The sequence below is a fragment of the Anabrus simplex genome, chromosome 5 (assembly GCF_040414725.1).
Source record: "Anabrus simplex isolate iqAnaSimp1 chromosome 5, ASM4041472v1, whole genome shotgun sequence".
In the NCBI taxonomy this organism is placed as follows: domain Eukaryota; kingdom Metazoa; phylum Arthropoda; class Insecta; order Orthoptera; family Tettigoniidae; genus Anabrus; species Anabrus simplex.
The window spans coordinates 1,268,807-1,294,173 of NC_090269.1; the positions used below are offsets into that span (position 1 = coordinate 1,268,807).

General features: G+C 43.1%; 1 pseudogene; it reads left to right on the forward strand.

Moving 5' to 3' along the window:
- Positions 1-522: 522 nt before the first annotated feature.
- LOC137500954 (piggyBac transposable element-derived protein 3-like) lies at positions 523-8,960 on the forward strand (annotated as a pseudogene).
- Positions 8,961-25,367: the final 16,407 nt, after the last annotated feature.

Genomic DNA, 25,367 nt, shown 5'->3' on the forward strand with positions numbered 1-25,367 from the left:
ACTTACTTTATGTTTATTCCTTCTTTACAGAAGGAAGATTTCTTGAGAAAAGGGATGTATGGGCTTTTCCTGGATGAAAGTGATGCGGATCTGTCCGAGGATGAGCTTGACGAATTCCCAGTTACTGATGTTACTAACTTTGACTCATCTTCTGTGTACGATAATGACGGTGATGTAAATGACGATGAAGGTCTTAGAAATGAATGTATAATAAATAGAGAAAATGAGGTGCTTGGCAACAAGGAAGACGAAGGTAACAGATCTACTGAATCAGTGGTATCTCAGTCGCTCACACCTCCAACTCCTAAGACCCGCGATATGAAATGGATAAAGAAATCTATGACTTTACAGGACCCCTGCAATGATGAAGTATTTTTAACAGACTATGATAATGAAAGGAGAATTTTAGATTCATTCTTAGAATACCTACCTCTTAGTTTCTGGGAACAACACGCGGAACAAACTAACCTCTATTCAGTTCAAAGGCGTGACTTGAAATCCGTAAATACTACTAAGGAAGAAATGATGCATTTGGCTGGTGTGCATGTGATGATGGGTGTGCTCGGTTATCCACAAACCAAAATGTACTGGCAACATAATACTGAGGTGCTGATAATTTCTAAGTGTATGTCCAGGGATCGTTGTTTTGAACTGAGGAATTTTATGCATTTTGTTGACAATCAAGGGGAACATGAGGGGGCACTCTGGAATGTGAAACCATTTCTTGACTGCGTGAAACAAAAATGCATATCTCTTCCACGGTCAAAGCATGTATCACTCGACGAACAGATGGTGTCTTTCTCAGGGAAGTGTGGCTTTAGGCAGTTTGTCCCTTCAAAACCAAACCCATTAGGATTGGAGAATTTCATTTTGGCAGCACCAGATGGATTAGTTTTAGATTTTGTGTTTTACACAGGGGCAGGTACAGAATCGAGTGAGGACCAAAAAGAATATGGTCTTGGTGCTGCTATTGTCAAGGTTTTGACAGAAAGCATTCCACAAGATAAAACTCATTGTGTTTACACTGATAGGTTTTTTACCAGTGTAAAATCAGTCGACATGCTACTGCAGAGAAATATATACCAAACAGGAACTGTAATGAAAAACAGCGTGGGATCAGAGTCATAAAAACTGAAAACTGAAAAGGGGAGAATTGGAGGAGTGGGTAAGGGAAGATGAAAAAATGTGCATTGTAAAGTGGAAGGACAACAGAAGTGTTCTTCTTCTGTCTTCATGTGTCGGCAGTGAGCCACCTACAACATGAAAAAGATGGTCAAAGGAGGAAAAGAGAAAGGTTGTTATTCCTCAGCCATTGATTGTTAAATACTACAATGAAAAAATGGGTGGAGTAGACCTTTGTGATAGATTCATGTACCAACAAATGGCTAGTGCGTATGTTCAACCACCTTCTTATAATTGTTAATTGTTGGATAATGTATCATAGATGGTATGCAGGTAGTGGTATTATTAGACAAAAACAACTCTCATTAATGGATTACAAAATACACGTAGGAAAGGCATTGATAAATTTTATGGACATTGGTTATATAAACATTAGGAAACGAGGACGGCCTCCCTCAGCACCCACCAACCCTGTTGATGAAGATGATGACTCCGAAGATGACATGGACAAACAAGGTACGGTGAAAGTACGAAGAGTTCAGAACCAACTCATTCCAGAGGTTCGTTTGGACAATATAGGCCACTTACCAAAATTTGTTGATGCAAAGAATGCCTCGAAATGCAGAAAGCCCGGATGTTGTTCCAAAACGAGGGTAGTCTGTACAAAATGTGGTATGTACCTTTGTGCTCTAAAAACAGTTGCTTCTGGCATTATCACACCAAGTAATTAGTAGAATGACTTGTGTAGTGAGAAATTGTTCAATTATGTATACATTTAGTTTCTATGTCTGAACAGAGTACCTATGTTATGATGAGAGTGTTTTAAAATAGGTGTTGGTAATTTTACGTTAGTAATACGTAGTTTCCATGTTATGAGAATGTTTTAAAATAGGTTTGGGTTCTTTTCAAGTAATTAAGTACATAATTGGAATGAAAACACACATTGTTTCCAAAGAAACCCATCTGCTAAATCAAGAGAACTGCAATCCATACTGTGTTAATAAAGACCTGAGGTCCACATATGAGGACCCTCAGTTATGGCCTTTGGGCACGTTACGAAGAAAAATTTTATAGCTCAGTTTGCTTACTAGTGACCCATATTCTCAGAAATGGCATGCATAAAAATTCCATTTCCGGAGTATTCAGTCCGGGATTGAAGAGGTTAAATCAAGGAGAGCAATATCGTGCAGTCTTCTGGCCTTGTCGTAACCAGGGTGAATACAATAGCGCTTACATCAAGGAGAGCAATATCGTGCAGTGTTCTGGCCTTTTGGTAACCAGGGTGAATACAATAGAGCTTACCTCAAGGAGAGCAATATCGTGCACCAGGGTGAATACAATAGGGCTTACCTCAAGGAGAGCAATATCGTGCACCAGGGTGAATACAATAGAGCTTACCTCAAGGAGAGCAATATCGTGCACCAGGGTGAATACAATAGATATAAACTCAAGGAGAACAATATCGTGCAGTATTCTGGATTTGTCGTAACCAGGGTAATACATTACAGCTTACCTCAAGGTGAGCTATATTGTGCGTTCTTCTGGCCTTGTCGTAACCATGGTGAATACAATGAAACTTATCTCAAGGTGAGCAATTTCGTGCAGTCTTCTGGAGTTGTCGTAATAAGAGTGAATACAATAGAGCTTACATCAAAAAGAGCAACATCGTGCACCGGGGTGAAAACTATAGATCTTACATCAAGGAGAGCAATATCGTGCACCAGGGTGAATACAATAGAGCTTACCTCAAGGAGAGAAATATCGTGCACCAGGGTGAATACAATAGAGCTTACATCAAGGAGAGCAATATCGTGCAGTCTTCTGGCCTTGTCGTAACCAGGGCGAATACAATAGAGCTTAAATCAAGGAGAGCAATATCGTGAAGTCTTCTGGCCTTGTCGTAACCAGGGTGAATACTATAGAGATTAACTCAAGGAGAGCAATACCGTGAAATCTTCTGGCCTTGTCGTAACCAGGGTGAATACAATAGAGCTTGCATCAAAGAGAGCAATATCGTGCAGCCTTCTGGCCTTGTCGTAACCAGGGTGAATACAATAGCGCTTACATCAAGGAGAGCAATATCGTGCAGTGTTCTGGCCTTTTCGTAACCAGGGCGAATACAATAGCGCTTACCTCAAGGAGAGTAATATCGTGCAGTCTTCTGGCCTTGTCGTAACCGGGGTGAAAACAATAGAGATTACCTCAAGGAGAGCAATACCGTGAAGTCTTCTGGCCTTGTAGTAACCAGGGTGAATACAATAGAGCTTGCATCAAAGAGAGCAATATCGTGAAGCCTTCCGGCGTTGTCGTAACCAGGGTGAATACAATAGCGCTTACATCAAGGAGAGCAATATCGTTCAGTGTTCTGGCCTTTTCGTAACCAGGGTGAATACAATAGAGCTTACCTCAAGGAGAGCAATATCGTGCACCAGGGTGAATACAATAGATATAAACTCAAGGAGAACAATATCGTGCAGTATTCTGGATTTGTCGTAACCAGGGTAATACATTAGAGCTTACCTCAAGGTGAGCTATATTGTGCGTTCTTCTGGCCTTGTCGTAACCATGGTGAATACAATAGAACTTATCTCAAGGTGAGCAATTTCGTGCAGTCTTCTGGAGTTGTCGTAATAAGAGTGAATACAATAGAGCTTACATCAAAAAGAGCAACATCGTGCACCGGGGTGAAAACTATAGATCAAACATCAAGGAGAGCAATATCGTGCAGTGTTCTGGCCTTTTCGTAACCAGGGTGAATACAATAGAGCTTACCTCAAGGAGAGCAATATCGTGCACCAGGGTGAATACAATAGAGCTCACATCAAGGAGAGCAATATCGTGCACCAGGGTGAATACAATAGAGCTTACCTCAAGGAGAGCAATATCGTGCAGTCTTCTGGCCTTGTCGTAACCAGGGTGAATAGAACAGAGCTTACTTCAAGGAGAGCAATGTCGTGCAGTCTTCTGGCCTTGTAGTAACCAGGGTGAATACAATAGAATTTACCTCAAGGAAATCTATAACGTGCACCATGGTGAATAAAATGGAGCTTACCTCAAGAAGAGCAATATCGTGTACCAGGGTGAATACAATACAGCTTACCTCAAGGATGGCAATATATGTGCAGTATTCTGGCCTTGTCGTAACCAGGGTGAATAAAATTGAGCTTACCTCAAGGAGGGCAATATCGTGCACCAGGGTGAATACAATAGAGCTTACCTCAAGGAGAGCAATATCGTGCACCAGGGTGAATACAATAGATATAAACTCAAGGAGAAAAATATCGTGCAGTATTCTGGATTTGTCGTAACCAGGGTAATACATTAGAGCTTACCTCAAGGTGAGCTATATTGTGCGTTCTTCTGGCCTTGTCGTAACCATGGTGAATACAATAGAACTTATCTCAAGGTGAGCAATTTCGTGCAGTCTTCTGGAGTTGTCGTAATAAGAGTGAATACAATAGAGCTTACATCAAAAAGAGCAACATCGTGCACCGGGGTGAAAACTATAGATCTTACATCAAGGAGAGCAATATCGTGCACCAGGGTGAATACAATAGAGCGTACCTCAAGGAGAGCAATATCGGGTAGTCTTCTGGCCTTGTCGTAACCCGGGTGAATAAAATAGAGCTTACCTCAAGGAAAGCAATATCGTGCACCAGGGTGAATACAATAGATCTTACATCAAGGAGAGCAATATCGTGCACCAGGGTGAATACAATAGTGCTTACCTCAAGGAGAGAAATACCGTGCAGTCTTTTGGTCTTGGCGTGACCAGGGCGAATACAATAGAGCTTAAATCAAGGAGAGCAATATCGTGCACCAGAGCGAATATAATAGAGCTTACATCAAGGAGGGCAATATAGTGCAATCTTCTGGCCTTGTCGTAACCAGGGTGAATAAAATAGAGCTTACCTCAAGGAGGGCAATATCGTGCAGTCTTCTGACCATGTCTTAACCAGGGTGAATACAATAGAGCTTACGTCCAGGAGAGCAATATCATGCACTAGGGTGAATACAATACAGCTTACGTCCAGGAGAGCAATATCGTGCGACAGGGTGAATACAATAGAGCTCACATCAAGGAGAGCAATATCGTGCACCAGGGTGAATACAATAGAGCTTACCTCAAGGAGAGCAATATCGTGCAGTCTTCTGGCCTTGTCGTAACCAGGGTGAATAGAACAGAGCTTACTTCAAGGAGAGCAATGTCGTGCAGTCTTCTGGCCTTGTAGTAACCAGGGTGAATACAATAGAATTTACCTCAAGGAAATCTATAACGTGCACCATGGTGAATAAAATGGAGCTTACCTCAAGAAGAGCAATATCGTGTACCAGGGTGAATACAATACAGCTTACCTCAAGGATGGCAATATATGTGCAGTATTCTGGCCTTGTCGTAACCAGGGTGAATACAATTGAGCTTACCTCAAGGAGGGCAATACAGTGCAGTCTTCTGGCCTTGTCGTAACCAGGGTGAATAAAATAGAGCTTACCTCAAGGAGGGCAATATCGTGCAGTCTTCTGACCATGACTTAACCAGGGTGAATACAATAGAGCTTACGTCCAGGAGAGCAATGTCATGCACTAGGGTGAATACAATACAGCTTACGTCCAGGAGAGCAATATCGTGCGACAGGGTGAATACAATAGAGCTCACATCAAGGAGAGCAATATCGTGCACCAGGGTGAATACAATAGAGCTTACCTCAAGGAGAGCAATATCGTGCAGTCTTCTGGCCTTGTCGTAACCCGGGTGAATAAAATAGAGCTTACCTCAAGGAGAGCAATATCGTGCAGTCTTCTGGCCTTGTAGTAACTAGGGTGAATACAATACAGTTTACCTCAAGGAAAGCAATAACGTGCACCACGGTGAATAAAATAGAGCTTACCTCAAGGAGAGCAATATCGTGTACCAGGGTGAATACAATAGAGCTCACCTCAAGGATAGCAATATATGTGCAGTATTCTGGCCTTGTCTTAACCAGGGTGAATACAATTGAGCTTACCTCAAGGAGAGCAATATAGTGCAGTCTTCTGGCCTTGTCGTAACCAGGGTGAATAAAATAGAGCTTACCTCAAGGAGAGCAATATCGTGCACCAGGGTGAATACAATAGAGCATACCTCAAGGAGAGCAATATCGTGCAGTCTTCTGCCCTTGTCGTGACCAGGGTGAATACTATAGAGCTTACCTCAAGGAGAGCAATATCGTGCACCGGGGTTAATACAATAGAGCTCACATCAAGAAGAGCAATATCGTGCAACAAGGTGAATACAATAGAGTTTACCTCAAGGAGAGCAATATCGTGCAACAAGGTGAATACAATAGAGCTTACCTCAAGGAGAGCAATATCGTGCACCAGGGTGAAAACAATAGAGTTTACCGCAAAGAGAGCAATATCGTGCAGTCATCTGGCCTTGTCGTTACCATGGTGAATACAATAGAGCTTACATCAAGTAGAGCAACATCGTGCACCAGGGCGAATTCAATAGTGCTTACCTCAAGGAGAGCAATATCGTGAACCAGGGTGAATACAATAGTGCTTACCTCAAGGAGAGCAATATCGTGCAGTCTTCTGGCCTTGTCGTAACCAGGGTGAATACAATAGAGCTTACCTCAAGAAGGGCAAGATCGTGCACCAGGGTGAATACAATAGAGCTTACCACAAGGAGAGCAATACCGTGCACCAGGGTTAATACAATAGAGCTTACCTCAAGTAGAGCAATATCGTGCTCCAACGAGAATACAGTACAGCTTATCTCAATGAGAGCAATATCGTGGATTCTTCTGGCTTTGCCGTAACCAGGGTGAATACTATAGAGTTCACATTATGGAGAGCAATATCGTGCACCAGGGTGAATACAACAGATGTTACATCAAGGAAAGCAATATAGTGCATCAAGGTGAATACAATAGAGCTTAGCGCAAGAGGAGAAATATCGTGCAGATTTCTGGCCTTGTCGTAACCAGGGCGAATACAATAGAACTTACCTAAAGGTGAGGAATATCGTGCAGTCTTCTGGCCTTGTCGTAATGAGAGTGAATTCAATAGAGCTTTCATCAAGGAGAGCAAATTTGAGCAGTATGCTGGCCTTGTCGCAACCAGGGTGAATAAAATAGAGCTCACATCAAGGAGAGCGATATCGTGCACCAGGGTGAATACAATAGAGCTTACCTCAAAGAGACAAATATCGAGCAGTCTTCTGGCCTTGTCGTAACAAGGGTGAATACAACTGAGCTTACAGAAAGGAGAACAATATCGTGCAGACTTCTGGCCTTATCGTAACCAGGGCGAATACAATTGAGCTTACCTCAAGGAGAGCAATATCGTGCACCGGGGTGAATACAATAGAGCTTACCGCAAGAAGAGAAATAACGTGCAGTCTTCTGGCCTTGTCGTAACCCGGCTGAATAAAAGAGAGCTTACCTCAAGGAGAGCAATATCGTGCACCAGGGTGAATACAATAGATCTTACATCAAGGAGAGCAATATCGTGCACCAGGGTGAATAAAATAGTGCTTACCTCAAGGAGAGAAATATCGTGCAGTCTTCTTGTCTTGACGTAACCAGGGCGAATACAATAGAGCGTAAATCAAGGAGAGCAATATCGTGCACCAGTGCGAATACAATAGAGCTTACATCAAGGAGGGCAAATTCGTGCAATCTTCTGGCCTTGTCGTAACCAGGGTGAAGAGAACAGAGCCTACATCAAGGAGAGCAATATCGTGCAGTCTTCTGGCCTTGTATTAACCAGGGTGAATACAATAGAGTTTACCTCAAGTAGAGCAATATCGTGCACCAGGGTTAATACAATAGAGGTTACCTCAAGTAGAGCAATATCGTGCACCAGGGTGAATACAGTAGAGCTTACCTCAAGGGGAGCAATATCGTGCAGTCTTCTGGCCTTGTCGCAACCAGGGTGAATACAGTAGAGCTTACCTCAAGGAGAGCAATATCGTGGAGTCTTCTGGCTTTGCCGTAACCAGGGTGAATTCAATAGATCTTACATCAAGGAAAGCAATATCGTGCACCAGGGTGAATACAATAGAGCTTACCGCAAGAAGAGAAATAACGTGCAGTCTTCTGGCCCTGTCTAACCAGGGCGAATACAGTAGGGCTTACCTCAAGGAGAGCAATATCGTGCACCAAGAAGGAGACAATAGAGCTTACCTCAGGGAGAGCAATATCGTGCACCATGGTGAATACAATAGATCTTACATCAAGGAAAGCAATATCGTGCACCAGGGTGAATACAATAGAGCTTACCGCAAGAAGAGAAATATCGTTCAGTCTTCTGGCCTTGTCGTAACCAGGGTGAATACAATAGAGCTTACCTCAAGGAGAGCTATATCGTGCAGTCTTCTGGCCTTGTCGTAACCAGGGTGAATTCAATGGAGCTTACCTCAAGGAGATTAATGTCGTGCAACATGGTGAATTCAATAGTGCTTACCTCAAGGAGAGCTATATCGTGAACCAGGGTGAATACATTAGAGCTTACCTGAAGGAGAGCAATATCGTGCACCAGGGTGAATACAATAGAGCTTACCGCAAGAAGAGAAATATCGTTCAGTCTTCTGGCCTTGTCGTAACCAGGGTGAATACAATAGAGCTTACCTCAAGGAGATTAATATCGTGCAAGAGGGTGAATTCAATAGTGCTTACTTCAAGGAGAGCAATATCGTGAACCAGGGTGAATACAATAGAGCTTATCTCAAGGAGAGCAATATCATGCACCAGGGTGAATACAATAGAGCTTACCTCAAGGAGGACAATATCGTGCACCGGGGTGAATACAATAGAGCTTACCACAAGGAGATCAATATCGTGCACCAGGTTTAATACAATAGAGCTTACCTCAAGGAGAGCAATATCGTGCAGTCTTTTGGCCTTGTCATAACCAGGGTGAATACAATAGAGCTCACCTCAGGGAGAGCAATATCGTGGAGTCTTCTGGCCTTGTCGTAACCAGGTTGAATACAATAGAGCTTACCTCAAGGAGATTAATATCGTGCACCAGGGTGAATACAATAGAGCTTATCTCAAGGAGAGCAATATCGTGCAGTCTTCTGGCCTTGTCGTAACCAGGGTGAATAGAATAGAGCTTATCTCAAGGAGAGCAATATCGTGCAGTCTTCTGGCCTTGTCGTAACTAGGGTGAATAGAATTGAGCTTAACTCAAGGAGAGCAATATCGTGCAGTCTTCTGGCCTTGTCGTAACCGGGGTGAATAGAATAGAGTTTACCTCAAAGAGAGCAATATCATGCACCAGGGTGAATACAATTGACCTTACCTCAAGGAGAGCAATATCGTGCAGTCTTGTGGCCTTGTCGTAACCAGGGTGAATACAATAGACCTTACCTCAAGGAGAGCAATATCGTGCAGTCTTCTGGCCTTGTCGTAACCAGGGTGACTACAATAGATGTTACCTCAAAGAGAGCAATATCGTGCACCAGCGTGAATACAATATAGCTTATCTCAAGGTGAGCAATATCATGCACCAGGGTGAATACAATAGAGCTTACCTCAAGTAGAGCAATATCGTGCATCAGGTTGAATGCAGTAGAGCTTACCTCAAGGAGAGCCATATCGTGGAGTCTATTGGCTTTGCCGTAACCAGGGTGAATACTGTAGAGTTCACCTCAAGGAGAGCAATATCGTGCACCAGGGTGAATACAATAGAACTTACCTCAAGGAGAGCAATATCGTGCAGTCTTCTGGCCTTGTCGTAACCGGGGTGAATTACGACTCTTGTTACAAGTAGAGATTCAGTTCCCCCGAGATATTTGTAGACGAGGTACTCTCTCCTCTTATCTGCTACGCAGGCTGCCGGTACTACGACCCAGGAAGTAGCGATCACAGTGCCGGTGCAAAGGAAGTCATTCACGCTGCGTATTGCCACCTGTGGAACGTGAGAAATCTACAGCGTTTTATAGCGACGTTCGTATAGGGAAGGCTTACGAGTTGGATGGAAGCGGCCGTGGCCTTAATGAGGGTACAACCCCAGCATTTGCCTGGTGTCAAAATGGGGAAACCACAGAAAGCCATCTTCAAGGCTGCCGGCAGTGGGGTTCGAACCCAGTATATCCCGGATGCAAGCTCACAGCCATGCGGCCCTGACCGCACGGGCAGTTCGCGCGGTGGTTCTTGTTATTAGGGAGCACATTAGTTATTTTCCAAATTGCACATATTTTATAACTGATTACAGTAATTTTATTTGTGGTGGTGGTTTTGGTGGTGGTGTTGGTTGTGGTGGTGGTGGTGGTGATTATTGTTTTAAGAGGAAGTGCAACAAGGCAACAATCCTCTATATAATACTAATCAGAGAGAAAAAATGGAAGCGGGCCGTCACTTCAAAAATGAAGGTATCGGCCAAAGTAAGACAAGGGCCACGAGGGGCGTGAAAATGAGAGTCCCTAGACCTCCATACGTAATATCGTCGGGGTCTGAAAAGAACAGGAGTTGACCAAGGGAGGTCGGATATGATAGATGAAAGTGAGGAGCCTGTCACAAGAAACAATGCCAGGACTCAGCTAAGGGCCCCGTGGTTGCCAACACACGCTCCAAAGTTTAGAGCCCGTGGGGCCCCTTTTAGTCACCTCTTACGGCGGACAGGGGATACCGTGTGTGTTACCCTGCCTCCCCCACCCACTGGCGCACTCTGAAGTAATTTATGCTACAAATATTGAAAAGATATGCATTTTAGAGCTACTCTTTGCTTAGTCTTACCAACATTTCTATAGTTAAAATTCCCCATGCTTGCCAACTGTATTGCTCATCGCACAACAGTCAGCTTATTACTTGTAGAACTTCTTTGTTTCTTGCACAGCTTCGGCATGTGTTTTGGGTCGTTACCTACTGCTCAAGGAATCGTGTTACTCCTCCCTCGACATATCTTCCACTCCCAACTTACGAAACAACCCCACTACATACCCTATGCTTCACAGTTGGTGTTAGGCTGCCTTCTAACATTCTTGCTCCTAGACGACGATGGACATAGTGTCGTCTCCTCTACTATCAAGCACAGGTTTCCATTGTGTTCTGATTCAGTGATGTGCCCGCGTGTGGCAGCTACACCTCAACATCACGTAAATGATAATACATCCAGAAGGGGAGGGCCTTCACATTCAGTGATTACAGAATCGAGTGAAATTTACAAAGGACGAGCCAAGTTATCACTACGACGTTAGTAGTATAATACAGGGATTCGGCGGCCACCGCCACCGCAGCCAGGGGCCTCTTCCAGTGCTGCCAACTTAACCTTACTAGTGCGAAATTTGAATTGGTAAACAAAGCCGCGTGGTTTTTCGACAGCCACGTGCTTTTTGACATACAACAACGCATCGCTAACCTCACTGCTGCCATCTTGATGGGCCTAAACCTCATTGCTACCAACTTAACCTAACTAGCGCGAGATTAAATCAGTAAAAGAATCCACGTGCTTTTTGACAGCTATCATCGACAACAACGCATCGCTAACTTCAGCGCTACAATCTTGACCGGCCTATACCTTAGTGGTGCCAACTTAATCTCCCTAGCGCGAGATTTGAATCGGTAAACAAATCCACGTGCTTTTTTGACAGATGCCATCCGATATCTTTAATCAACAGAGCACCGTCCTGCCATCTTTAGCTACATGTCTTTGAAATGTGGTGGCGGATAATTTTAAATGCTTTTAGATAGCAGCCATCTTTAATCGACAGATCAACGTGCTGCACTCTTTAGTTGAAATGTGGTGCAGGCAATTCCACGTGACAGCAGCCATCTATAATCAAAAGAGCAGAGTGCTCCACTCTTTAGTTGAAATGTGGTGGCGGCAATTTGAAAACTTCTACGTTCTCTTGTTTGGAAACAATGCCACATGCTTTTTTGAGAGCTACCATCCGCCATCATTAATCAAGAGAGCACTGTGCTGCACTCTTTAGCTACATACCTTTGAAATGTGGTTGGCGGCAAATTCGAAGTGCTTTACAAACTTACGTGCATTTTTGACAGCAGTTACCCGCCATCTTTAATCAAAAGAGCACAGTGCTGCACTCTTTAGATACTTGCATTTCAGGCGCACAATTTGAAAAAATCTACTGCAGCCATCTTTAATCAAGAGAGCACCGTGCTGCACTCTTTAGCTAGATACCTTTGAAATGTGGTGGCGGACAATTTGAAAAATGCTTTTTGATAGCAGCCATCTTTAATCAACAGAGCATCGTGCTGCTATCTTTATCGTAGTAGTGGACAATTTCTACGTCACAGCTGTCATCCGCCATCTTGCATCGCAAACCTCAGTCCCGCACTCTTTAGCTACATACCTTTGAAATATGGTGGCGATTAATTTAAGAAAATCTACAGCAGTCATCTCTCGACGCTAATGGCACAAGATGGTGGCTATACATGACTCCTTAAGGGTCCTTACACAAGATGGTTGCTATACATAGGTTCTTATGAGACGCCCTTGGGATGCTTGCGCAAATTGGCGGCTATACATAGATCCTTATGAGACGCCCTAGGGATGCTTGCTCAAGATGGCGACTGCTCTTATGAGACGGCTTAAGTGTCCTTGCACAAGATGGTTTGAGACGCCCTAAGGATGCTTGTGCAAGATGGCGGACACAAGATGGCGGCTATACACTACTCCTTATGAGACTCCTTAAGAGTGCTTGCACAAGATGGCTGCTGCTCTTATGAAGAAAGCTAGCTTAGAGGCTAACGTGCAGTGCTAGTTCGATACATTAAAGTTGGGGTTTAAATGCATAATGTTAAATATCTAGAAAACGGTGCATCGTAGAGCAAAACGGACAAACGTTTTCCGCCTCATACCTAGGTTCGCAGTATGAAGAACATGATAGCATAAGAAAAGCATAGTGTAATGACGAGATCAACGGTTCGGTTCCTACTTAGGCTCTTTGGCATTTGCACTGTTCTAGCTTGTGTTGAAGCAAGTTTTTGTAACATGATCAGGTCTAGCTACGGTAAAGAGTATAACGTGCTGTGCTGGTTCGATTCATTAAATTTGGGCCTTAAATGCAAAATGTTAAATATCTTCAAAACATTACTTCGTAGAGCAAAACGGACAAAAATTTTCTGCCTAATACACATGTTCGCAGTATCAGGAATATGATATCATAAGAAAAACATAGTTTGATGATGGGATCAACGGTTCGGTTCCTACTTAGGCCCTTTGGCATTAACGGCTATCTAATTCTACAAGATGGTGGCTGCTCTTACGAGACAGCTTAAGGGTGCTCTCAAAGATGGCTTGAGACTCCCTAGGAATGCTTGAGCAAGATGACGGACACAAGATGGCGGCTTTACATAGCGCCTTATTAGACGGCTTAAGAGCGCTAGTACAAGATGGCTGATGCTCTTATGAGACGCCCTAGGGGTGCTTGCGCAAGATAGCAGCGACAAGATGGTGACTACACATAGCTCCTTATGAGACAGCCTTGGGGTGTTCGCACAAGATGACGGCTACTCTTATGAAGGAAGCTAGCTTAGAGGCTACTGCGCAAGATGGCGGCTGCTGTTACGGCAGGAGGTGGGGTGCAATTTGTGACAGCTCTCATCTTTAATCAACAGAGCATCGTGCTGCTATCTTTAGCTACTACCTTCGAAATATGGTGGTGGGTAATTAAAAAATTCTTAGTGCTTTTTGACAGCTAACAGCGGTCATCTTTAAACAATAGCGGTTATACGTAAGCTGTTAAGGTCTCTTCCCATGTCAAGGCATTGCTCTATCGAACAAATTTAAACCTGCATCGCGAAGGCAAGGGTGTGCAGCGAAAACAGCATCGTGCATGTTTAGACATAACAAACTAGAATCGATGTCGTTAACCTCAACATGAGATCAGAATATTGATTGACGTGTTCAGAATACTACATAAGTGATTAAGACTAGAATCGAACACTGTACTCGATACAACATGCGTTTAGAACATGTTAGGGGATACCTTTGTTCTAAGAAGATTAGATTGAAACATAACAAGACTAGAATCGATGCCGTTAACCTCAACAGGAGGTCAGAATACTGATTGACGTGTTCAGAAGACTGCATACGTGATTATGACTAGAATCGAACACTGTACTCGATACAACATGCGTTTAGAACATGTTAGGGGATACCTTTTTTCTAAGAAGATTATATTGAAACATAACAAGACTAGAATCGTTGCTGTTAACTTTAACATGTAATCACAACATTGTTTGATGTGTTCAGAGCAAAAGTACAACTTCAATGATTTGCCTAGTGTAAAAATCGAAAACACACTGTGTACATATTGCGTAGCTAACTCGCTCAGTAAACGATATTGCAAAAGTACAACTTCAATGATTTGCCTAGTGTAAAAATAAAATAACACTGTGCACATACTGCGTAGCCAACTTGCTCGGTAAACGATATAGCAAAAGTACAAGTTATGATATTCGTCTTGTGCGAAAATAAAAATCTACCGAAAAACTATACTGCGTAGCCAACGCGCTCGGTAAACATTAATTTGATTTAGTTACAATAGAAAAAGCATAGATTCAAACCCAGTTCTGTTATCGCAAACACGGAGAGTAAAATTAAACAGAACGATTGGTGATATAAGATATACATTGGTTACATTTAAGTCCCTAGCAGTCGAACAAGTTATCGCATAAACATGTAACATGAAATATCAGCCAATCTGTTGGCATAGGTTACAAGCATGTAGCTCATGCGGAACGATACAACATGTCTTTAGAAGATTGCTTGATGTGTTCAGAACACTAAATAAGTGAACAAGACTAGAATAGAACACTGTATTCGATATAACATGTGTTTAGAACATATTACGGGATACTTTTGTTCTAAGAAGATCAGATTACAAAAGAAGTGATTAAGACTAGAATCGAACACTGTACTCGATATCGTTAAGTTCAACATGTGATTAGAACATTGATTGATGTGTTCAGAACAAAAGGACTTTTCCTCCACCTCCTCCTCCTCCTGACTGCATCCTCCTCTTACTCCTCCTCCTCCTGACTGCGTCTTCCTCCTACTACTCCTCCTCATCCTCCTAGGGCTAAAGGGCTAAAGGGCTGAAGGGCTTAGGTCTAAAGGCCTAATGGGCTGAAGGGCTAATTGGCTAAATGGCAAGAGGGCTCCTCCGCTACCTTACTACGCCCTCCTCCTTCAGGAAGTAGTTAGCTGAAGTAGGTACATTTTTAACGCCCTCAGCGATCGCTATCCGCAAGAACGCTTCTACTTTGTTAAGTGTAGAAAATTAATCTTTATTGGTAAATGGTTTTATGTTCAGAACAAACAATGGAACCTAGGGGTCACGTCTTACCAGAATTACTTAATAAAATACCCGAGGGGCGATGAGTTGCGTTTTTCTAACAGATATCATTATCTGCTTGATTGTTTTAAGTGTTTGGAACATTGAACTTTTCAAGAAGGCAGCAGTGAGGTTAGCGATATTCTGTTGTTGGATTTCAAATTCCGCGCTACAACATGCATAAGGTGGCAGCCTTGGGGTTTAGCGCCGTAAAGACGACAGCAGTGAGATTAGCGATGTACTGCTGTTGGATTTTAAATTCCGCGCTACAACATGTATAAGGTGGCAGCCTTGAGGTTTAGCGCTGTAAAGATAGCAACTGTGATGTTAGCGATGCTCTATTGTCCTTCAAAATGAGGTTAGGGTCCGTCAAGATGACAGCTGTCAAAAATCACGTGGCTTTGTTTACCAACTAGAACATGTGTTCGTGACGTCACGGTTACGCTGTATGCTACGTCAGCATGCGAAGTTCAATGTCTACAAATACGTAATTAACACTCTGCTATTTTCAGATAGTTTTTACACATAACTCTTCTTTATGCTTTAAGTTCGTGCACCGGATATAGGCGATAGTCACACGCTGTAGTAGAAGATGCATGCATCATTGGTAGGTGATGTGTACACGCTTTTAAACCTTGGTATTCTTACTGCTGCTATGTTTACAAGATTTTTTAAACGCAGCTATTCTTTATGCTTTAAGTTCGCTTACATAAGTTATGCTAAGATAGCGGTACAGTTATACGATCGTTGTACATTCTAGTAGAATAAATTTAGTATCATAGTCGAAGCATTTATTATCGATTGGTAATGCGTACACGCTCTTAAACATAGCTATTCTTACTGCTGCTGCTATGTTCACAAGACTTTTTATACATCGCTATCCACAGTGCTTCTAAGTTCATGCATATAGGTTATGCTAAGATAGCAGCACACTCTAGCGGGAGAAATAGTCGATGCATGCAAAAAAGATAGGTGATGTGTACACGCTTTGAGATATGGCTATTCTTTGTGCTTTAAGTTTATGCACATAGATTAGTAGCATACAATTGCGATCATTGTGCACTCTAGCGCAAATATAGTCGATGCATGCAAAATCGATAGTCGCTGCATACACTCTGTTAAACATCGTTATACTTTGTGCTTTAAATTCGTACATATAAATTATGCTAAGATAGCAGCACACTTATACGATTTTAGCACAATCTAGTGAAAAAGTTTAGTATGAAAGTCGATGCATGCAAAATCGATATGTGATGTGTACACGCTTTGAAACATGGCTATTCTTCGTACTTTAAGTTTATGCGTATAGGTTATGCTAAGATAACACCACAATCTAGCGGAAGAAGTTTAGTATGATAGTCGATGCATGCAAAATCATTAGGTAATGCGTACACGCTTTGAAACATGGCTATTCTTTGCGCTTCAAGTTCATGAGTATAGGTTATGCAAAGATAGCAGTAAAATATTGTGGAAGAAGTTTAGTACGATAATTGATGCTTGTAAAATCGATAGGTGATGTGTACACGCTTGGAAAAATGGCTATTCTTTGTACTTTAAGTTCATGCGTATATGTTATGCTAAGATAGCAGCACAATCTAGCGGAAGAAGTTTAGTACGTGAGTCGATGCATGCAAAATCGATAGGTAATGTGTACACGCTTTGAAACATGACTATTCTTTGTACTTTAAGTTCATACGCATAAGTTATGCTAAGATAGCAGCACAATCTAGCGGAAGAAGTTTGGTACGATATTTCATGCATGCAAACTCGATGGGTAATGTGTACACGCTTTAAACATGGCTATTCTTACTGCTGCTCTGTCCCTAAGATTTTTAAACATAGCTAATCCTAATGCTGCTCTTAACGACGTAGAGCTAAGAATTGATTACGTGTCCGTGACGTCAAGACCACGGGCTCTTGTTAGTAAATAAAGCCACGTGCTCTTTTTTGACAGCTGTCATTTTGACGGACCCTAACCTCATTTTGAAGGAACATAGAGCATCGCTAACCTCACAGTTGCTATCTTTACAGCGCTAAACCTCAAGGCTGCCACCTTACACATGTTGTAGCGCAGAATTTAAAATCCAACAGCAGTACATCGCTAACATCACTGATGTCATATTTACGGCGCTAAACCTCAAGGCTGCCACTTTATGCATGTCGTAGCGCGGAATTTAAAATCCAACAACAGAACATCGCTAACCTCACTGCTGCCTTCTTGAAACGTTCGGTGTTCCAAACACTTAAAACCATCAAGCAGATACTGATTTCTGTTAGAAAAACGAAACAGATCGCACCTCGGGGTTTTTATTAGGTAATTCTGATAAAACGTGACCCCTAGGTTCCATTCCTTGTTCTCAACATAAAACCATTTACCAATAAAGATTAATTTTCTACACTTAACAAAGTAGAATCGTTCTTGCGGATAGCGATCGATGAGGGCGTTAAAATGTACCTACTTCAGCTAACTCCTTCTGGAAGGAGGATAGCGTAGTAAGGTAGTGGAGGAGCCCTATTGCCTTTTAGCCCATTAGCCCTTAAGCTCATTAGCCCTTTACCCCATTACCCCTTCAGCCATTTAACCCATTAGGGCTTTAGCACTTTAGCCCTAGGAGGATGAGGAGGAGGAGGAGGAGGTGGAGGAAAAGTCCTTTTGTTCTGAACACATCAATCAATGTTCTAATCACATGTTGAACTTAACGATATCGAGTACAGTGTTCGATTCTAGTCTTAATCACTTCCTTTGAAATCTGATCTTCTTAGAACAAAAGTATCCCGTAATATGTTCTAAACACATGTTGTATCGAATACAGTGTTCTATTCTAGTCTTGATCACTTATTTAGTGTTCTGAACACATCAAGCAATGTTGTAAACTCATGTTGTATCGTTCCGCATGAGCTACATGCTTGTAACCTATGCCAACAGATTGGCTGATATTTCATGTTACATGTTTACGCGATAACTTGTTCGACTGCTAGGGACTTAAATGTAACCAATGTATTTCTTATATCACCAATCTTTCTGTTTAATTTTTACTCTCCATGTTACCGATAATAGAACTGGGTTTGAATCTATGTTTTTCTATTGTAACTAAATCAGATTATTGTTTACCGAGCGAGTTGGCTACGCAGTATAGTTTTTTCTGTAGTTTTTTACTTTCGCGCAAGACGAATATCATAAGTTGTACTTTTGCTATATCGTTTACCGAGCAAGTTGGCTACGCAGTATGTGCACAGTGTTTTTTTATTTTTACACTAGGCAAATCATTGAAGTTGTACTTTTGCTCTGAACACATCAAGCAATGTTCTGATTACATGTTAAAGTTAACAGCAACGATTCTAGTCTTGTTATGTTTCAATATAATCTTCTTAGAACAAAGGTATCCCCTAACATGTTCTAAACGCATGTTGTATCGAGTACAGTGTTCGATTCTAGTCTTAATCACTTATGTAGTATTCTGAACACGTCAATCAATATTCTGATCTCATGTTGAGGTTAACGACATCGATTCTAGTTTGTTATGTTTCGCAAGTCTAAACATGCACGATGCTGTTTTCGCTGCACACCCTTGCCTTCGCGATGCAGGTTTAAACTTGTTCGATATAGCAATGCCTTGACATGGGAAGAGACCTTAACAGCTTACGTATAACCGCTATTGTTTAAAGATGACCGCTGTTAGCTGTCAAAAAAGCACTAAGAATTTTTTAATTACCCACCACCATATTTCGAAGGTAGTAGCTAAAGATAGCAGCACGATGCTCTGTTGATTAAAGATGAGAGCTGTCACAAATTGCACCCCACCTCCTGCCGTAACAACAGCCGCCATCTTGCGCAGTAGCCTCTAAGCTAGCTTTCTTCATAAGAGGAGCCGTCATCTTGTGCGAACACCCCAAGGCTGTCTCATAAGGAGCTATGTGTAGTCACCATCTTGTCGCTGCTATCTTGCGCAAGCACCCCTAGGGCGTCTCATAAGAGCATCAGCCATCTTGTACTAGCGCTCTTAAGCCATCTAATAAGGCGCTATGTAAAGCCGCCATCTTGTGTCCGTCATCTTGCTCAAGCATCCCTAGGGAGTCTCAAGCCATCTTTGAGAGCACCCTTAAGCTGTCTCATAAGAGCAGCCACCATCTTGTAGAATTAGATAGCCGTTAATGCCAAAGGGCCTAAGTAGGAACCGAACCGTTGATCCCATCATCAAACTATGTTTTTCTTATGCTATCATATTCCTGATACTGCGAACATGGGTATTAGGCAGAAAATTTTTGTCCGTTTTGCTCTTCGAAGTAATGTTTTGAAGATATTTAACATTTTGCATTTAAGCCCCAAATTTAATGAATCGAACTAGCACTGCACGTTAGCCTCTAAGCTAGCTTTCTTCATAAGAGCAGCAGCCATCTTGTGCAAGCACTCTTAAGGAGTCTCATAAGGAGTAGTGTATAGCCGCCATCTTGTGTCCGCCATCTTGCACAAGCATCCATAGGTGTCTCAAACCGTCTTGTGCAAGGACCCTTAAGCCGTCTCATAAGAGCAGTCACCATCTTTAAAAAGCATCCCTAGGGCGTCTCATAAGGATCCATGTATAGCCGCCATCTTGCACAAGCATCCCAAGGGCGTCTCACAAGAACCTATGTACAGCAACCGTCTTGTGTAAGGACCCTTTAGGAGCCATGTATAGCCACCATCTTGTGCCATTAGCGTCGAGAGATGACTGCTGTAGAATTTTTTTAAATTATCCACGTAGCTACGTAGCTAAAGAGTGCGGGACTGAGGTTTGCGATGCAAGATGGCGGATGACAGCTGTGGCGTAGAAATTGTACACTACTACGATAAAGAGTGCAGCACGGTGCTCTGTTGATTAAAGATGGCTTCTATCAAAAAGCTTTTTTCAAATTGTCCGCCACCACATTTCAAATTATCTAGCTTAGCTAAAGAGTGCAGCACGGTGCTCTCTTGATTAAAGATGGCTGATGTAGAATTTTTTCAAATTGTGCGCCTCAAATATAAGTAGCTAAAGAGTGCAACACTGTGCTCTCTTGATTAAAGATGGCGGGTAACAGCTGTCAAAAAAGCACGTGAGTTTGTAAAGCACTTCGAATTTGCCGCCACCACATTTCAACTGAAAAGTGCAGCACAGTGCTCTCTTGATTGAAGATGGCGGATGGTAGCTGTCAAAGAAGCATATGGCATTGTTTCCAAACAAGTGCACGTGGAATTTTTCAAATTGCCGCCACCACATTTCAACTGAAGAGTGCAGCACGGTGCTCCCTTGATTAAAGATGGCGGATGGTAGCTGTAAAAAAGTAGATGGCTTTGTTTCCAAACAAGAGAACGTAGAAGTTTTCAAATTGCCGCCACCATACTTCAACTAAACAGTGCAGCACGGTGCTCTGTTGATTAAAGATATCGGATGGCAGCTCTCAAAAAAGCACGTGGATTTGTTTACCGATTCAAATCTCGCGCTAGTGAGGATAAGTTGGCACCACTAAGGTGGTAGCGCTGAAGTTAGCGATGTGTTGTTGTCGATGATAGCTGTCAAAAAGCATGTGGTTGTCAAAAAAGCACGTGGCTTTGTTTAGCAATTCAAATTTCGCGCTAGTAAGGTTAAGTTGGCAGCACTGGAAGAGGCCCCTGGCTGCGGTGGAGGAGCCCCTGAGAGGCCCCCCTAGTGCGGAGGCGGTGGAGGAGGCCGGTGGGAGCACCGCGGTAGCTGTATTATACTACTGACGTTGCATCCCCTCTGGTCTGAAGGGAGTCATAATGCCGTTGTGTCCTTACCTGGGCTACAGTGGTCCTTCATATCCTGGATACTGACACGGGGGCGGAGTTGACGTCAGATACGTTCTATGGGGGATCTTGCTGGCCACAGTGTCGTGTGTGGAGTGCCGTCACCAGCCATGACCTCGATGACAGGAGTAACACCACTGTGCCACCCCAGGTCATTGCCGTACTTACTGGGTAGTGATGTAGCCTATTTCGGCTGCTGAGTGTTACGACGTGGTCGCCTACACTCACGTTCGTTTCCGCTGCCCACACCGAATACTAGCCTACACATTGCTCGCAGTTGCTACAGCCAGTATTGCCAACAAACGTCTTAACAATTATGCTAACTAATTAGTAAGTTCTAACAATGGAATGAATTAAATCACCCATGCGATTTCGAACACACCGGTTCTTATCCTATCGCCGTAGTTAAGCAACATTGGGCTTGGCCAATACTTGGTACGTTGACCACTTGGGAACACCTTGCGCCGTTCGCTTAGTTACCTTATGGCGGGCATGATAAGCTCAGTGGCTTAGCTTCTGGCTTCACGCCCAAAAGACCGGTCGATCATGGATCGAGATTTTCATCTTGAGAAACCCGTGGTCAGATGTTGAAACTCCAGCCAAAAGCAAAGACCAGCGACCACTGATCTATGAGAGACGAGCTGGTATCCTTGAAGAAGCTTCCTCTCGATAAACATCAGTCGTCTCCATTTTCACTGTAGGCTACCAGGAAACATGCCCTTCTGCTTCTACACACTTCGCCCATCTTTCAGGTAAGTAATGAACAGCATGCCAGAAAAACTGCTTCTCTTTTGCGGAAACCATTAGTCGGGCCATTTTACAACTTCCCCGAAATTGTTGAAGCGCTGCTCTGCAAGCGCCTGTCCCATTCATGCGAAGAGTGTGGTGGTGGTGATTATTGTTTTATGAGAAGTACAACTACGCAACCATCCTCTATAAAACACTAATCAGAGAAAAAATGGAAGGGTTCCGACATTTCGAAAAATGAAGAAGGAAGACAGGGCAGCAAAGGGCATGAAAATGAAAGACTCCCCAGGCCACCGTACGTAATACCATCGGGGTCGGAAAAGAACAAGAGTTCACCAAGAGAGGTCAGAAGTGGAAGCAATTCCAGGGCTCAGCTAAGGGACCCGTGGTCGCCAACCACACTAGTTCAGAGCCCCTAGGGCCTAGGCTCGCTCTCTTAGGCGTCGGGAAGGGCACGCATCCGTAAAACTGAGGCTACGCCTCTCTAAGGTAGAGCCTGTGAGTAGTGGTTGTGATTATTGTTTTAAGAGGAAGTACAACTAGGCAATCATCCTATATTAACACTAATATGAGGAAAATATTGGAAGGGATCCGACACTTCAAAAAATGAAGGTATCGGTCAAAGGAAGACAAGGGCCACGAAGCTTGAGAAAAATGAAAGACTCCCTAGGCGTCCACACGTAATACAGTCGGGGTCCGAAAAGAACCGGTGTGGACCAAGTGATGTCGGATAGGATAGACGAAAGTGAGGAGCCTGGCACACGTAAGTGGAAACAATGACAGGACTCAGCTAAGGGTCCCGTGGTCGTCAAACCACGCTCCAAAGTTCAGAGCCTCTGGGCCCTTTCAGTCGCCTCTTACGACAGGTAGGGGATACCGTGGGTGATATTCTACCCCCCGCAGCCACAGGTGTAGAGGGTGATGCAACTATCACGTGAACACCACCTGATATGGTCGAACATACTAAAATGAATGTTATCAACTTTGGAACCCACTGATAAATCAATGAATGAGATACGCCATCGTATAGCCCATTATTTAAAGCCGAACGTACTGCAATTTTATTAATATTGGCCTACAGACTTCAGAGTAATTCAGGTGTAAAGGAACTTGCTTTGTCCACGAGCGGGGGAAGCTGACCTCGACAGACTGGTCTTGTAACCGTTCACGACATCGTCAGGTGTATCTCGTAACACCCTGTAAAGTTAATATGCCATTTTTCGCGTGATCCAATGACAATTAGTGTCCAAACCAGCACATTTTACCTGTTCCGGGACACGAGTGACTCCCTGCTGGTCCGCGCGACTGAAGTCTCAGTGCGCATAATTAGGAGGGAGTTCACCCGTTTGTAATTGAAAACGGCTCTCTTTCTGAGCGAGAGAGCTCAGGGTAGGGACGCCACACGTCACCGAAGATGTATGCTACTAGGCGGGTTTTACGAAGTCATTTCAACATATGAAATAATACATTTCAGTGAGTTTCCCTGCAGATTCACTTGTACCAACATACAGTCTTCAGCTGTTTTAATAATAATACCTGAAATTGTGAAATATCTGATGGATAATTTTTAGTTAAGATTCAGATGAATCCGGCAATTTTATGCTGAATTATAATGTCCAGAAGTATTTTACATAATGAGAGTAACTGCGCGAGGCATGGCCAGTGTTACGATATGTAGAACCAAACATATATCCATAAGCAGCAACCCACACGACGTAACAACTATTTAAGATGTATTGACAATCTGTCCGATAAGAAACAGGCTGGGACCAATGAGAGGCCAGTGGAAGGAATAAGAAGAACAATAATAAGGTTTAATCAAGACTATGTATTCTTGCTGCTTGAGAGATAACCAAATCAAAACACAACATTCCGTAACATGCTACAGTAGTAGAACAATTATTTTGAATAATGCATTTACAAGAAATCCCTAGACCATTTACAAAATGTTATTTTAATTGAGGCAATCCAAAACGACGTAGCAAACTGCAAGCCTCAACGGAACGGGGTAAATGAACACAGTTTCGAAATAAACAAGAAGAGAAGGAGGGCAATGGGGAGGGACGAGGATGGGATCACAAGAGTCGGAGTCGCCTAAGCACTTTGAGATGCAGAGTAGAAGGTCAGTCCATAGTGAGGTGGTTGACTCCAGGCCTCGTGTTCAATCCTCAAAACTCTTGAGTCTATTGATTAATTGGATGCCATTATTTTGTTAAAAGGAAACGTTCATGTGAACTGAAACCAGCCATGGAGACGAAGGTAAGTTTAGGGCTCTGATTGCCAAAATCCACTCGGCAAACAATAATAATAAATAAAGCACTCTGTTGCTCACTCAATGCAGTAGAAAATAAGCAGGTTCCCAGCAGGATACTGGGAACCCGTTGGACGACCCTCCAACCTCAGTCGGTATCAGCGCTGGACTGAAGATCGAGGGATCGGGGGACAAATTTATACCACCACAGAACGTTCGTGAAGGAAGCGCACGTGGCGTCGAGAATCGTCAGACAGTGACGCAGCGGGTGACGTAATCCAGTGGTAGATCAGTATGCAGTGAGCTGTCCAGCAGGTCGGGCGCATAGCGAGGCCGCATCGAATGTACAAGGCCGGTTACATGAGTGTTGATAGTGGCGAGTAGAGCAAGACAAGTGGGGTTCGTGATAACGGCAGCCGTAATTAGGTGAGTGGTCGTTACACTAGAATCACTCACGGCTTAAGCACCACCCACTAAAAATCTCTAATGACGCTTTTTGTAGATTACAAAGAAACCTACGACACAATTGGAATGAAAATCGATCAGTAAAGGCAAGTGTATTTAAGCTTTAATTTGATTTCTCAATCAATGACAAGGACCCATTATTAGCGGATCGATATTGGCAAATATGCGTGGCTTTACCCCTTCTCCGTGTCACAGGGTGATCCATGTATAAGAGAAGAGGACTCCGAGGCAAATGGCAGACGTTGTTCTTCTTTTGTAGTTGTGATTCAGTCTTTGTACAGTATGCAGTCGGGACTTTGTAATTGTGATCTGTTGTGAGATCAATCATACTTTCAGTCAGCAGGTAAAATGTGCGGTGGTGGTGGTGATTATTGTTTTACCAGGAAGTACAACTGGGCAAACATCCTCTATATAACAATAATCATAGAGAAAAATGGAAAGGGTCGAATACTTCGAAAAATGAAGGTATCGGCCATAGGATGACAAGGACGACGAAGGGCGTGAAAATAAAAGACACCCTAGGTCTCCGCATGTAATACCGTCGGGGTCTGAAAAGAACAAGAGTTGACCAAGGGAGGTCGGTTAATATAGATGAAAGTGAGAAGACTAGCACAAGTAAGTGAAAGCAATGTCAGGGCTCAGCTAAGGGCCCCGTGGTCGCGAACCCACGCTCCAAAGTTCAGAGCTCCTGGGTATTAGATTTGCCG